The sequence below is a fragment of the Cebidichthys violaceus genome, unplaced genomic scaffold (assembly GCF_023349555.1).
Source record: "Cebidichthys violaceus isolate CVI_PGR_0920_01 unplaced genomic scaffold, fCebVio1.0.p SCAF_5, whole genome shotgun sequence".
NCBI classification, from domain to species: Eukaryota; Metazoa; Chordata; class Actinopteri; order Perciformes; family Stichaeidae; genus Cebidichthys; species Cebidichthys violaceus.
In genome coordinates this window covers 3,706,997-3,720,102 of record NW_027176705.1, presented here as the reverse complement: position 1 = coordinate 3,720,102, position 13,106 = coordinate 3,706,997, and positions in this window count along the sequence as shown.

The following is a 13,106-nucleotide window of genomic DNA, read 5'->3' as shown; positions in this document are numbered from 1 at the left end:
CTAATGGGCCACAAACAAATCTCATCTTATTCAAAAAATGATGTATACACTCTCCTCCAAAATGTCTGCACTGATGAAATTTGACCTGGTTGTAATGATGAATGAATGTGCAGAAGTCCTGTGGATTTATAGCATGAAGTGGAAAAGCTGCTAATATGGCCTACACACTCTACTGCTATAATTATTTTTCAAATATTTCATAGGGGACAAAGTGATGATCAAATGAGAGATGGTGGAGCAATATCACTTGCAAAATACATATAAAGTTGCTTCATATTTTAACATCTACATTTCCTTGACGGCTGAAGATTGTTGAAACTTCAAGACAGCTACAGTGTTGAGATTAAATAAATAAATCCAGTTTTCCCCCGTTCCGTCATTGGAGTCCAGATTTTGTTCTCAAACATGTTTGAATTTGGCACTTTCAGAGGTGAGAAAGCTTCAATAAATTAACAAGTTCCTTAGGTGTGAATTTACAGCTGGGTGGGAGACATTCAGGTAACACAGATGCTCCCTTCGCCTGTTCACAAACCAGCTGAACTTCTAAACACCACTAAGTACACTGTGTGTTATATGACAATTTTGAAAAGCTCGCAAAAGGCTCATCCCCTTTTGAAAGAAAAGTGCCATCTGCATCAGCTATCATCAGGCGTGCAGTTCATTCAGACCTGATTGTTACATCGGATCACATTCAGTCATCACACAATGCACACAAAGGGCAACGATTCAAGACCCTCAGATAAAGACCTACAGACCCCAAGTGTGTTCATCTTCAGCGTGCTGGTGGGGGACCAGAAGACCACTCCTCCTCCTGTATCGACATTGTATGCCCTTTCAGAGCCCCCCGCCACTTTGGTTTCCTTTATCACTGGGTTGGATGGCTCTGCAGCAACCAGCGGGGTTCCCCCACCACAGGAGCAGGGGCTTTCTCCACCTAAAAGGTCAGTGATGTTGCCCAGAGGCTTCAGGTCCGCATCCCGTTCTTCTCCTTTGTCGGCTGTCCAGCCGCCACTATGCTTAAAACTTGAGAAACTGTATGATACTTTTCTTGAATATGTGTGACAAAGGCTGGAAACGTAGAGCAGCACATAAAAGAATTTTCAAGTTCAAGTCTGTGAGGCTGGAAAAATGACCCCATCATCATCCTAGGTTTGGATCCAAAAAGTCAGCTCAAGTGTGAAAAACTCTAACATTTATTGGAGTCTGTGTTCACAAGTGTTAAACAGAGAATTCCTTTACTCAAAACAAAATGCGATAGGGTGACTCCCAGATAATTAGTCATTTTGTGAATGTGGCCCAACAGCAATAGAGAGAAGACAGTGGAAAATACAAATATAACCTGGCGTTTTGCAGGCACAGCAGTTGTAATGAAAGCGGCGAACACGGCTGTAATGAAGTGCGGTGATTAGCGAGCCAGGCCCTAACGAGGGCGTGTTTATTGAGAGGCAGTTGGATGGAAGTGTTGCTGGGAGAGGGGAGAGAGAAGTGGGGAAGAAGAGGGAGAGAACTTATAGGCTGAGTGATGCTGCCAGAGCCAATTCATTACGACTGCAGCTCTGTCAATCCCTGCTCATCTCCCGTAGCACTAGACCACTAATGGAATTAATCCCTGTCCCACACACATATACACACACACACACACACACACACACACACACACACACACACACACACAGAGCAAGAGAGATAGACTGAGAGAGACAGATACACATACACAAACACACACTGCATTAACACAATGGGTCCTGCAGATATATCTCTGTGTCAAAGCTCTCACACTTGCAGCCTATAAATCCTTGGAGGTCAGCAGGGTAGCCACACACACATACAACATACACACACACACACACACACACACACACACACACACACACACACACACACACACACACACACACACACACACACACACACACAATTAATGAATGTATTCTACCATGCACAGAGAGTCTTGAACCATCATTTCAGATGTATTTTTTTGTGTTTACAACTTTGTGAACATTAAGTGCTCCCTGGCTCACCTACAATCAAGTAACTATAAAAGTCAGAAGCAGAACAAACCTCCTCAACAGGCAAGGAAGAGAATAAGGTTAGTCTGAATTGCAAACTCTTTCCGGTAAATAATTAATGAAACATTCTGTGTGTCCAGTCCAGGATGAATCTGAACCTGTATTAGGTTTTCAGTGGCACACGACAAGACAATGCCTTTGACTGAGAGCTGGTTATCTGATTTGATCGAATAGAGGTCAACACCAGCCGGTCAGTCCTGAGGACAGAAGATCACACACCCCCCCTCGCTCCAAACCCCATCACCCATCCTTCCTGACCATCCCCCTCCTGCCACTCCCCCCCCTGGCCTCCACCTCCTCCTCCTCCCCACTGCTCTGAGTGAGCGGTCATTAGATTACACCAACGGTCATGACCGTAAGGATTCTCCATCACTTTCCAGTAAACTCCATTCCCCGAGACCTAACCAGACCAGCAGGAGGCTATAGGGCAGGAACATCCGTCCCAACCGGAATGTATGTTCCTGGTGTGTTTCACATAGGGGGCCATCTTGCATTTGTAAGATCAGATGGAACTCTCTGGTTTGTCTATTCCCAATTTACACTAATCCCACTTTTCAGCTCACACTACTTGGTACATAGTGATCCTGTTTAGAAAACACACACACACACACACACACACACACACACACACACACCAACACATACACACACACACACAAGCTGAGGCTTGTCAACGCAGGCTGCTGTGAAACCCTACAGATCTACCATGATAGGCAGACGCTACGACATATGCTCCACCAAAGCAGGGTGGTATGTTTTTATGGTCAGCTCCCCCCACCCCCCGTAAGCCCAACCTCTTCCCCTCCGAGCGGAGGCTCGGGGAGTGAATCAAAGACCATCCTGATTGGCTGGCTTTGACTGGATGACCTCAGAGGTCAAGGGTGAGCGACCGCACAGGCCTAGTGAAGAGTCAATTCTAACCATGTCAAAGGTTGGGAATAATGCCCTCCCTCCACTGCAGCTTCGGGAGCATCAGGGGGAAGAGGTGTGTTTCAGCATGCCTGGGTGCTGCACACACACACATCATACAGATTGGGAAGAGGAGAGGTGAGTGTGAAGAGCTTGATTGGGAGTGACCGAGGGTGATGGGAGGCGGTGATGCAGGGTGGGAGAGGGGGGTTTGGTCCTCTGAATGCCTTTGACCTCTGCACTGACCCCCTGCTGAACATTCTCCTTCTGCACTGACTGATAGACAGTAATGATTGTGTTTGTGGGTGTATGCACACACGTTAGCTTCCCATAGTGTTTTTTCATATAGCTTTAGGCATAGAACTACCAAAAATAGTTTAGTCTATCTATCTAGCCATTCATCTATCAATCTATCCATCTAAGTCCCACCCTCTGCTGGTCAGCTCAGCTGCCTCAAGGCCTCTCCAATTGCACTTGTTCTCTTTTCTCCCAGCTCATAAATATGCAGTCGCCAACACAATCAAGGCCTAAACTCTGCGCACAAACACACTTTTTTTCTCCCCGTCACAATCAGACACAGAAAACCTTTATTGTCAGTTGCAAAGCAATGTCAATTTGTCTTTGACATGGAATAAAAATGTACATGAGGCAAAAATACATGCATAGTGTTAAAAGAAGAGGATACAGTATGTTATTACACATATAGTTAAGAACAGTTTGTCTGTAAAGTCCAAATATGTGCATGTGTAGTGAGAGTATACTTATTCCTTTATGTTTGCAATGTCAATGGCAGTTGTTATGAATGACTTTTTGAATATATTTGTCGTGGCCAGAGGGTTTTTATGATGAAGGCCTGATGGGAGGGGTCATGAAGGGTTCCCCTCTCTCTTTTTCTCTTGCTCTGGCTTTCTCTCTCATTATTTTTCCTCTTTAACAAATGAAACCCAATACAGTAAATAGCAGCAGGAAATGGTGAAGGTCAGCATTGGCCAAAACAAGCACTTTTCTATTACTCTATAGGGCAATGATATAATATGCCAATGTGAAAAATTGTTCAGCTCTGTATGCCATATCAGAGCATAATGAAAGTATACCTTTTTATCTTATGATATCAGTGAGACAAAAAAAAAAAAAGATCTAACTATTAAGCTTGCTATCCATTCATCCATTGCTACACAGCAATACTCCACTGCCTGGGACTCAGGGGACTCTTTGTGGCAAGTAGGAGGCTCGGAGGTTGTTTTTAAAGCAACCACAGGACACTGTTGATTGAATAATTAATGTATGCCTTCATGTAACAGGGAAACCCCACACCCACCACACAAAAACAACACTTTCAGACTCCTTCCGTGACCTCCATCCATCCATCCATCCATCCATCCAGCCATCCACAGGTCCGTTGAGCAAATATGGCTGACTGTCCTCCCCTTCCCCCTGCACTGGATTATTTCCTGTCTCTTCTCCCCTCTCATCTGATCGGTTCCGCTCCCCCCTTCCTCTTCCCTTCTGGTTAGCTGTCTTTGACCTTTGCCCCCTTGTGTGATCATGCTAACGCGGCACACACTCCCATGCACCCTGACAAACAGCCTGACACGCACACACCACACACACAAATATAATCTGAGCAACTGCATGTTCTTGATGGCGTGGAGAAACACAGCTGGTTTAAAACACAGTGAGATGAGACTTTAATGTGTGTGACCAGGGACTCCTGCTGGCATCCGAGCACTGACTACTAACAAAGGAAACACAGGTCTACACACACACACCTACACTTACACACACACACGCACACACACACACACACACACACATACATAAAGACCACAGTCACGTGAGCAAAAAGCATCGATATATAGTACATTACACAAGTCACTGACACACATTCATATAGACGCCAATCTTTTTTACACCCACACACACACACCATGGTCTCAAACACTGCAGTCTCATTGACAATCCGTATTCTCAAATTTACACATCAAGCTCTCATTCTGTACATAGGGTTACACAGAATGCTTTCATTCATTGCATACTGTCCTTGGGCTCCTATTCTTGTGTATGTGACCACGTGCTTGTATGTATGTAGTGTGTGTGTGTGTGTGTGTGTGTGTGTGTGTGTGTGTGTGTGTGTCTGTGCACATGCAGCCTCCACAGTGAAACACTGCACCAGAGAGAGATTGGAATCAATACTTTCTGCTCCGTCATTTGTCACATCTTTACAAGGCTGAAGCCATCTGAACACCAGTCTATTCTACTTTGGCGTCATTTATCAAATTGCCCCACCTTGCAAAGAGCACGCGCACACATACACAAACACATGCACAGACACACACATGCATGCACACAGGCTCTTGTTTAAACAGTCATCTAAACTTTTTTGCCACAATTAAGAGTACATAACAAATATAGACCTGGCTACAGTAACAACAATAAACTGTTGTCTATGTGGGATGTGTTGAGGTTGAAAGGGGTGGAAGGTTACTCTTTACAGTTGAAAAAAACATTTTTACACAGAAAGCTCTTGATTAATGCCCACCTCCGGAGTTACTGTTGCTACGTCTGTCAAGCTTTCCAATCTCGCACGGCACATAATCAGAATGAGCTTTGTTGGCCAAGTGAATGTACACTTAAGAGGCATTTGACTTTGTTTTTTCTTTGCCCTCAATATACTTGCACCTATTGTTGTGTCTGGTGTGATGATCTACTGTACATAAGCAAAATATTAACCTATAATTGGATTGATCTTCTTTTTGTTTTCCAGACTTAAACTCTTGAAATTGTCTTTTCATTTATATCCCTGCTTTCAAGACGATATTTAAAGAATTTGCTTTGTCTCTGTATGAAGTTGCACTCATCATTTTCCAAACCGATGAGATGTTTCTCCACAACAGCCTTGACCGAGCGCATGGTGAGTGCATAACAGGATTTTGTAAATTTCTGCGAGATTGCTCCGCTAACCAATTTTCCTGAACTCTGTGGTAACATTCCAAAAAGCCAGATAGGACTTTATTCAATTCATCCACAAACGATAAAGCAATTTAGACCCGACCACTTTCCACTGCCTTACACATAGGTCGCCACACACACAAACACACGCACGCACACCCACGCACTCACGCGCGCACGCACGCACGCATGCACACTCACACTCACAGAGACTTACAACATACTGTAAGTGCAGTTTATCCAGACAGTTCTACAGTAAGCGTCCTCAGGAGAGTGCTCTTATTCAGCTCAGTTTTCCAGGAAGGTTTAAGGAACACTCAGACCTGGCTGATACTTCTCAAATATTGTATCATATTTTTTCCACTTTTTGATAGCTCAGCATTTCACAGCATTACAGTTTTTTCATAGAAATACATTTATTTAAAAGTGCATGATCTTGGATAGAGGTGTATGCCATACATTAGGCCCAATAGCACTCTAGAGTGAATTCATGTCTTTCCTCATCAATAGGAGGTAACTTCCTTATGTTAGCGATTTATTATTTACTGATTGGCCTGCTCACTTATGTCATTGGTGCTTGTTTGTCATGAGGTATTAGGCATTGTTTTCGGGACAATCTGGAGGGATGGAACAGGGGGGATGTTATGATGAGAAGAGGATGCTGTTCATTTAGGTTGAGAGCTGATGTCTGTGATCAGTGAGCCCTCGTTTCCAGTATCCACCCGTTCTTACTCCCAACGTGTCAAATAAGCTTCAGTGCTCCTCGGAGTCTGACACGGTGGATCATCTAGTGTGTGTGTATACAGCGCACCAAGTTGCATAATTTGAAGCATCTGTGTGAGAATGTGTTCTCTGTATAGAAGCATCTGTCATGTTAATTTTGTATTCTAAAAGCCCTTAGTGTCACAGTTCAGGAATTGTAGGATTGGACTCATTTGTAATCTTAAGGAATGTTTTTATCTGTGAAACAACAGGACATCAAATGTATTTGCATTGTGCTGCCACATGTCCTGTCTCAATATCTACTGTGGGGGACCAAAGAGACCGAAAGCGGGACAAGAAACATCCTGGCTTGTTTCTGTGAAGACAAGTCTGAACAGTGGGAGGAAAAACAACTCAGACCCAAATGACCCTCAGAGTGTTACACCTACATGCTTCGCAGAGTGAGACATGACGACTGCAGTGTTTGAGAAGAATTTAAGAAAAAAATCCGTTCTTCAAGGCGATATTCAGACCAAGCCTTTTGAACTGCCCTCAGGCCTGCCTGTGGGTATCTACTAATGAGGAGGCCGCCATTGACCATATCCTCTGTCTGTTGATTCCAATTGGTGAGATGCACTAATAGTGTTCTGCAGTTCTGGAATTAAAGATCATGCAATGGACAAAGGCTGGGGCAGTTTCAAGATGAGGGATGTAAAATAAGACAGCAGTCTATTCTGCTATTAAATATATATTTGGGAATTTAGGAATTAGACATGCACTTATCAAGTACAGGTCAATTTCGATACTATTATACATCCCAAGATGTTTGTAGAAAATGATTAATCTTATCAATTTCAATCTTGCAACAAATTTAGAGTAAAACATAACACTAAACACTAAAAAGCTGTATTTGATCAGAGGGAGTACAACAACGGATTACAACTCTGATAAAGAAAACAGAATAATAACTCAAAAAGACGAAAATGCATCAAACACCCAGATGGACGTTTTTGTCTGTGTGAATAGTCTGTTTGGATCATTGCCACACTTGACGGAGGAGGAATATGGTAGCTACCAAACAAGTTAAAGTGAAGGTAACACCTCAGACCACTGGGACAGCAACTGAACAACTCACACCTCTTCTTTACCAGTCCTGAAACAAGAAGACAGGCTTTCTCCATTTACACCCATTGATTCTGTCACTGACATGTGTTTGAGTCTTGTTTGGCTAAAAGTCGAACTTTAGTACACATCAAACCATTTAATTCATGTTCTCAACCCTGTGATCGAAAGCTGTCTTTTATGTTCTGGTGAGGGAGACAATGGGGGGAACTCGAGACACAAAAAACATCAAACCAAAATGGTGGGGGGGTTTAAACATGTTTTTAATGTACAGTAGGATGGATATTTGAATAGAAACCAGATGCGAATGGGGAAAGATACAGTTGTTACATGTTAAACACATGTTTTGATATGCAAACCTGGTCTGCAAGTGAGATTAATGATTCATATCATTAAGGCCTCTCTCACTGGTATTGGTACTGCTCAAAAGTAATCGTGAAAGGCAGAGAGTGTGTTATTTTAACAGTTAATTAGTACTAATGATGGTAGAATTCTCTTTTTTTGGAGAAGCAGTTTATATAATCACAGTTCTCCTGTATTTCATGTTGAAAATTGTTGCATTATATGTTGAAATGTTACACAACCTTTAGTTTTCTCCCCTCCCACCTGAGCACCATGCATACACTGTATGTTGATCATCATGTATGTATCATGTATGTTTTCACTTGATCATCTATCTATTCCTGACGCAGGAAGAGCACGATCTTCTACTAAAGACCAATCCATACTTTTATTGTGAATTGTGAATGAATTATTGTTTACATTAATTATCAAGTAATCATTAACTCCAGAAGACTTACATGTAATTTATGTATAAAGTTATACCCACACGTCTATGCTCTGTCAAAACACTTTTAATGCACACATCAAAAGCTGCATTGTCAGATAGCTCTTATGTTTTAAGGAGGCTGTGGCGGTGGTGGTGGGGTGCTTAGGCGTGACTCTGTAAAGTGGAATCATCTTTCCTTTGAAAGGACAGATAGTTAGAACTCCTCTTTGAGAGTGATCGTTAAGGATAAGCACTAACACCACAGCCCGAGAAGAGACAATTACCCGCAATCACACTGGCCGCCAGTGGAGTGGCGTTTTATGCAAGTGTTTGTGTGTGTGTGTACATGTGTGTGCGCACAGAGGTTTGTTCGCCCCTTCGCTAGGCGTCTGGACGGCCCCGTCTTCCCAGCCAGTCATCTGTCACCATTACAGGACAAAGGCAGCAGCGTCTCAGGGCCATTACTGAGATTGCTGGAGATGATTTGGAGTGTCCTCCTCAGCACCGAGGAAATCATTTCCTCACAAAGAGGGTGCCCCTTGGCTCTGCAGGCCCCTGCCAGCCTGCCGGACAAACTACAGAGCCCTTCTTCTCCCTCAGTCGCCTCCAGGAGGGATGGATGTTCACAGAAAGGGAGAACGAATCAGAAAACAGACAGAAAAGAAAGCCAAAGAGAGCGACAGATAGTGGAAGAGTTGAGCAAATGAGAAAGCGCAGAGAAGAGGATGAGGATTTAGTACTTCTCTTAATGGGATATAAGGGAAGAAGACAGTTAAGAAAAATGGATATAAAGTAATTGCTGCCAGGCTGCAATGAGAGAAAAGTAAGTGTGGAATGAAGTTGAATTAGCCAATCTCTAACACACTTCTTTGATTTGGTTCAGGCACTGAACTCTGTTCACTCTCGTCTCTCCTATCCCCCCATCTATCTCTCGTCTCCTCTTCCGTTCTCTCACTCACCCTCTTTCTCTTGCATACACACACACACACACACACACACACACACACACACACACACACACACACACACACACACACATTTACACAAACTGCTGGCCAGATATGTAGCTTCATTTACAATCTAGCTGACCTTGGCTGGAATGTGGATGAGTGTTTAAAGATCAGTGTTGTGATGTGAGCACAGTGTGTGTGTGTGTGTGTGTGTGTGTGTGTGTGTGTGTGTGTGTGTGTGTGTGTGTGTGTGTGTGTGTGCGTGTGGACAACTGGTCAGTGGCTGGAGTGTTGCAGTCACCCCCTTCCACCTCCTCACCCCACCGCTCACACATACATACACATACTCACACACACCTCTGACACACAGAGATCATGATGAATTGTCCTCTCTGTAGGCCCAGATTGTTTTTAAGGTTTAATTCAGTTTCTTCCTGTGCTTGGATGAGCAGCTGTGTGTGTGTGTGTGTGTGTGTGTGTGTGTGTGTGTGTGTGTGTGTGTGTGTGTGTGTGTGTGTGTATTGACGAGTGTGTTTGCACCTCTGTGTAGGTGTGTCACAGTATGTGTGTGAGGAAGAGAAGCAGAGGAGAGAGGGAGACAGAGAGAGGGGGTGAAAGAATGAACAAACAGGCGTTATGGATCTCAGGTCTAATGTACTCCAGCAGGTCAGAGACTAAGGGCCTCCAGTCGCCATGGAAATGACAAAACCAGATCAATACTCAAGGTTACGACCTCTCAGCGGCGACCCCTCCCCCAAATTCGTATCTCTCCTCATCACACCACACCTCTATCCATCCATCCATCCATCCATCCATCCATCCATCCATCCATCTATCTATCTATCTATCTATCTATCTATCTATCTATCTATCTATCTATCTATATCCATCCATCCATCCATCCATCCATCCATCCAACCATCCATCCATCTATCTATCTTTCTGATTACAACCCACTTCTGGTCAGCTCAGTTCCCTCGAGGCCTCTCCAATTGCACTTGTTCTCCTTTCTCCCAACTATATCATCGATATTCAGTCAGCAACCCAATCTAACCCTACACTTTGCTCAGAAACGCCCATTCCCCTCTTTTTTGTTCTCTTGGTCAGTCTTTCTTTCTTGTTGTTTATCTTCTTCTGTTGTCCCAAATGTATATTTAGGACAGGGAAACCTAAATCATTAAATTTAGACAAAACCAGTAAAATCCATAAAAATGGGTAGTTTCAGCCCAAATGGACACTTCTTTAACAACAGTGGGATGATGAATCATGGTACGCTTGGATCCCCAAAGTGCTTACAATTCATCCTGAAGGGAACACAAATATCTGTACAAAATGTCATGACAATCCATCTGGTAGATATTGAGATATTTCAGTCTGGACCAAAAGTAGTGGACTGACGGACAGATGCTGGTCCGGCTAAAAATAAATAAAACACATCAAAACCATCTTGTGAAAACCCCTGTTAAATATGTAGTTAAGCTGCAGCTAAACTTGACGGCTCCCGATTGCTTTTTGTACATTTTCCAGGTTCACAGACATCAAATCGACTCAATCACATATAGCTGATTTATTTATTTATGAATTATATATTTCAAGTTCATTATTTATCTGAATACCTGCACAGCAACATTGCCTATAAACTGCTGATTTTTATTATTCAGAGCGATTGAAAATACTATTATTATAAGTATTATTATTTTTATCCTAACGTTGATGTCAGTTCATATAAAAGTCACATATTAATGTGATGTTTTGGTTTGTTCAAAGATCATTTTTAGCTGAAAGGGTTCCAATTGTATGTATGTTGTGTCTATAATGATGCAGGAAGCCAGGTGCAGCCATACTGTTGTATATCTAATATCAGTAAAACAGCCAAACAGAGAGGAGGTAATACATGATACAAGTGGAAATACAAAAGAAAAGAAAAACTGATTAACTGTCAGAGACTTCTTGGCTTTGCAGAGTGTATTCATCAGTACAGAGACAGCACCCCTTTCTGTCTGTGAGGGCAGGAAAAGTGGAAAATGTTGGACATCTTCCAGTCTGCAAACCTTTTGAAAATTTGAAGTTATCAATATCAATCAATTCTGGCCTTCCTTCAAACTGAATAAAAGGTATGGATTCTCTTCATCAGTGCTGCACAATAAACTGATACTATCTGGCACAAAAAGGAGGACAGAGCGAGAAGAAAGTGGCAACAGTGACTAATCACAATACAATCATCTGGACACACTCATATACTATGATACCATTTCTGACATAATCTTGTGCTGTGGCTTTCAAACACCGTATTTCTATTGTATGTTGTGTATCTGTGTTAAGATGCTAAAGCCTACTGTGGTTGTCAAAATATATAATAGGAAAACATAAGATCTATTTCTACTATAAGTGAGTACAACATATTGCTGTGCAAACAGTTTGCATCAAGTATGACTCTTTTTTGAGAAACCAGAACATCATTCAGCTTTACATTTTGTCATACTAAGCAAGAGTCATAGTAATGCACTATTAAAAATACACAGATTAATATATAAATTAATAGACAAAAGGAAGACCATCAATAAAAGTATGAATTAGGAGCTGTATAATATTATACCATGATAAAAATGCCACACAGAAATGGTATCTTAAAGCAGCAGTGTTATTGGTGATTTGTAAACATTTTTCAACACGTTTTTTCATTAAATCTAATAGACCCCAAATGTCTGTGAACCAGCAGTGGAAAGTAATAAGTAGAAGGTGGTGGAGGTGGTGGGGTTCCTGCACTGAGTGACTTTAAACCCGTTAAACCCTCCACAGATTGCGCTAGTGTTTTGACAATGGCCAGTAAACTATCTAAATTGCAGTGTTTTAGCACCTGTCTTTCTGTGCTGAGCTGGGTAGCGAGGCGTGAGGCTGTCAGCCTTGTCAAACGGCCTTTCTTTCTCTCCTTTCTCTCTCCCTGCACGGCTGCTATCATCATCACCGGCCTTTCAGACACCAAACTTTGTCCCTTTATCTCCGATTGTGCCTCTCCTTCACTATCCCGCGAAAATTACCCTTTCATTTTGTTGTGCCATAAAATTACAGCCTGGTGAAGATTGGCAGTGTTTTTCTGCAGAGGGAGGTGGGCAAATCAATGTTTTTGTTGTGGCTGTGCTTGTGTGTGCATGTGTGTGTGCATGTGTGTGTGCATGGGCGTCTTCAGAATGTCAGAATGTAGTGATGTGTGATCGATGTGCCATTGTTCATGTGTGTGTGTGTGTCCAGGTCACACAGCTATCACTGAGGATAATAGGACTCTTGGTAATGCCAGGCTACAGGGGCAAAGACCCCTGTTTTACTGGACACTTTTAGATTTTTTCAATCAGTAAGAGGAAAATAGCAAAGTAGTGCTGGAGGTGAGGACCTGCGGTGGAGCAAAAGCGAAAGATGAGTGCTGCGGTTGATGTTTGAATGTAGTCATATTCATACCAAGTCAAAGTTGAGCAGACATGGATTCTCTCAGTTCTGTGTTTAAGTTGAGGCTCTGCTTCTCATGGTAAAGGCTGAACTAAAGCAAAGCACACTCACACACGCATCTATTCTTCTTCTATAGTGCTTAATACTAAATGTTTAAATTAAATATATAAAATACAAAAAGGTATGTCTGTGAGT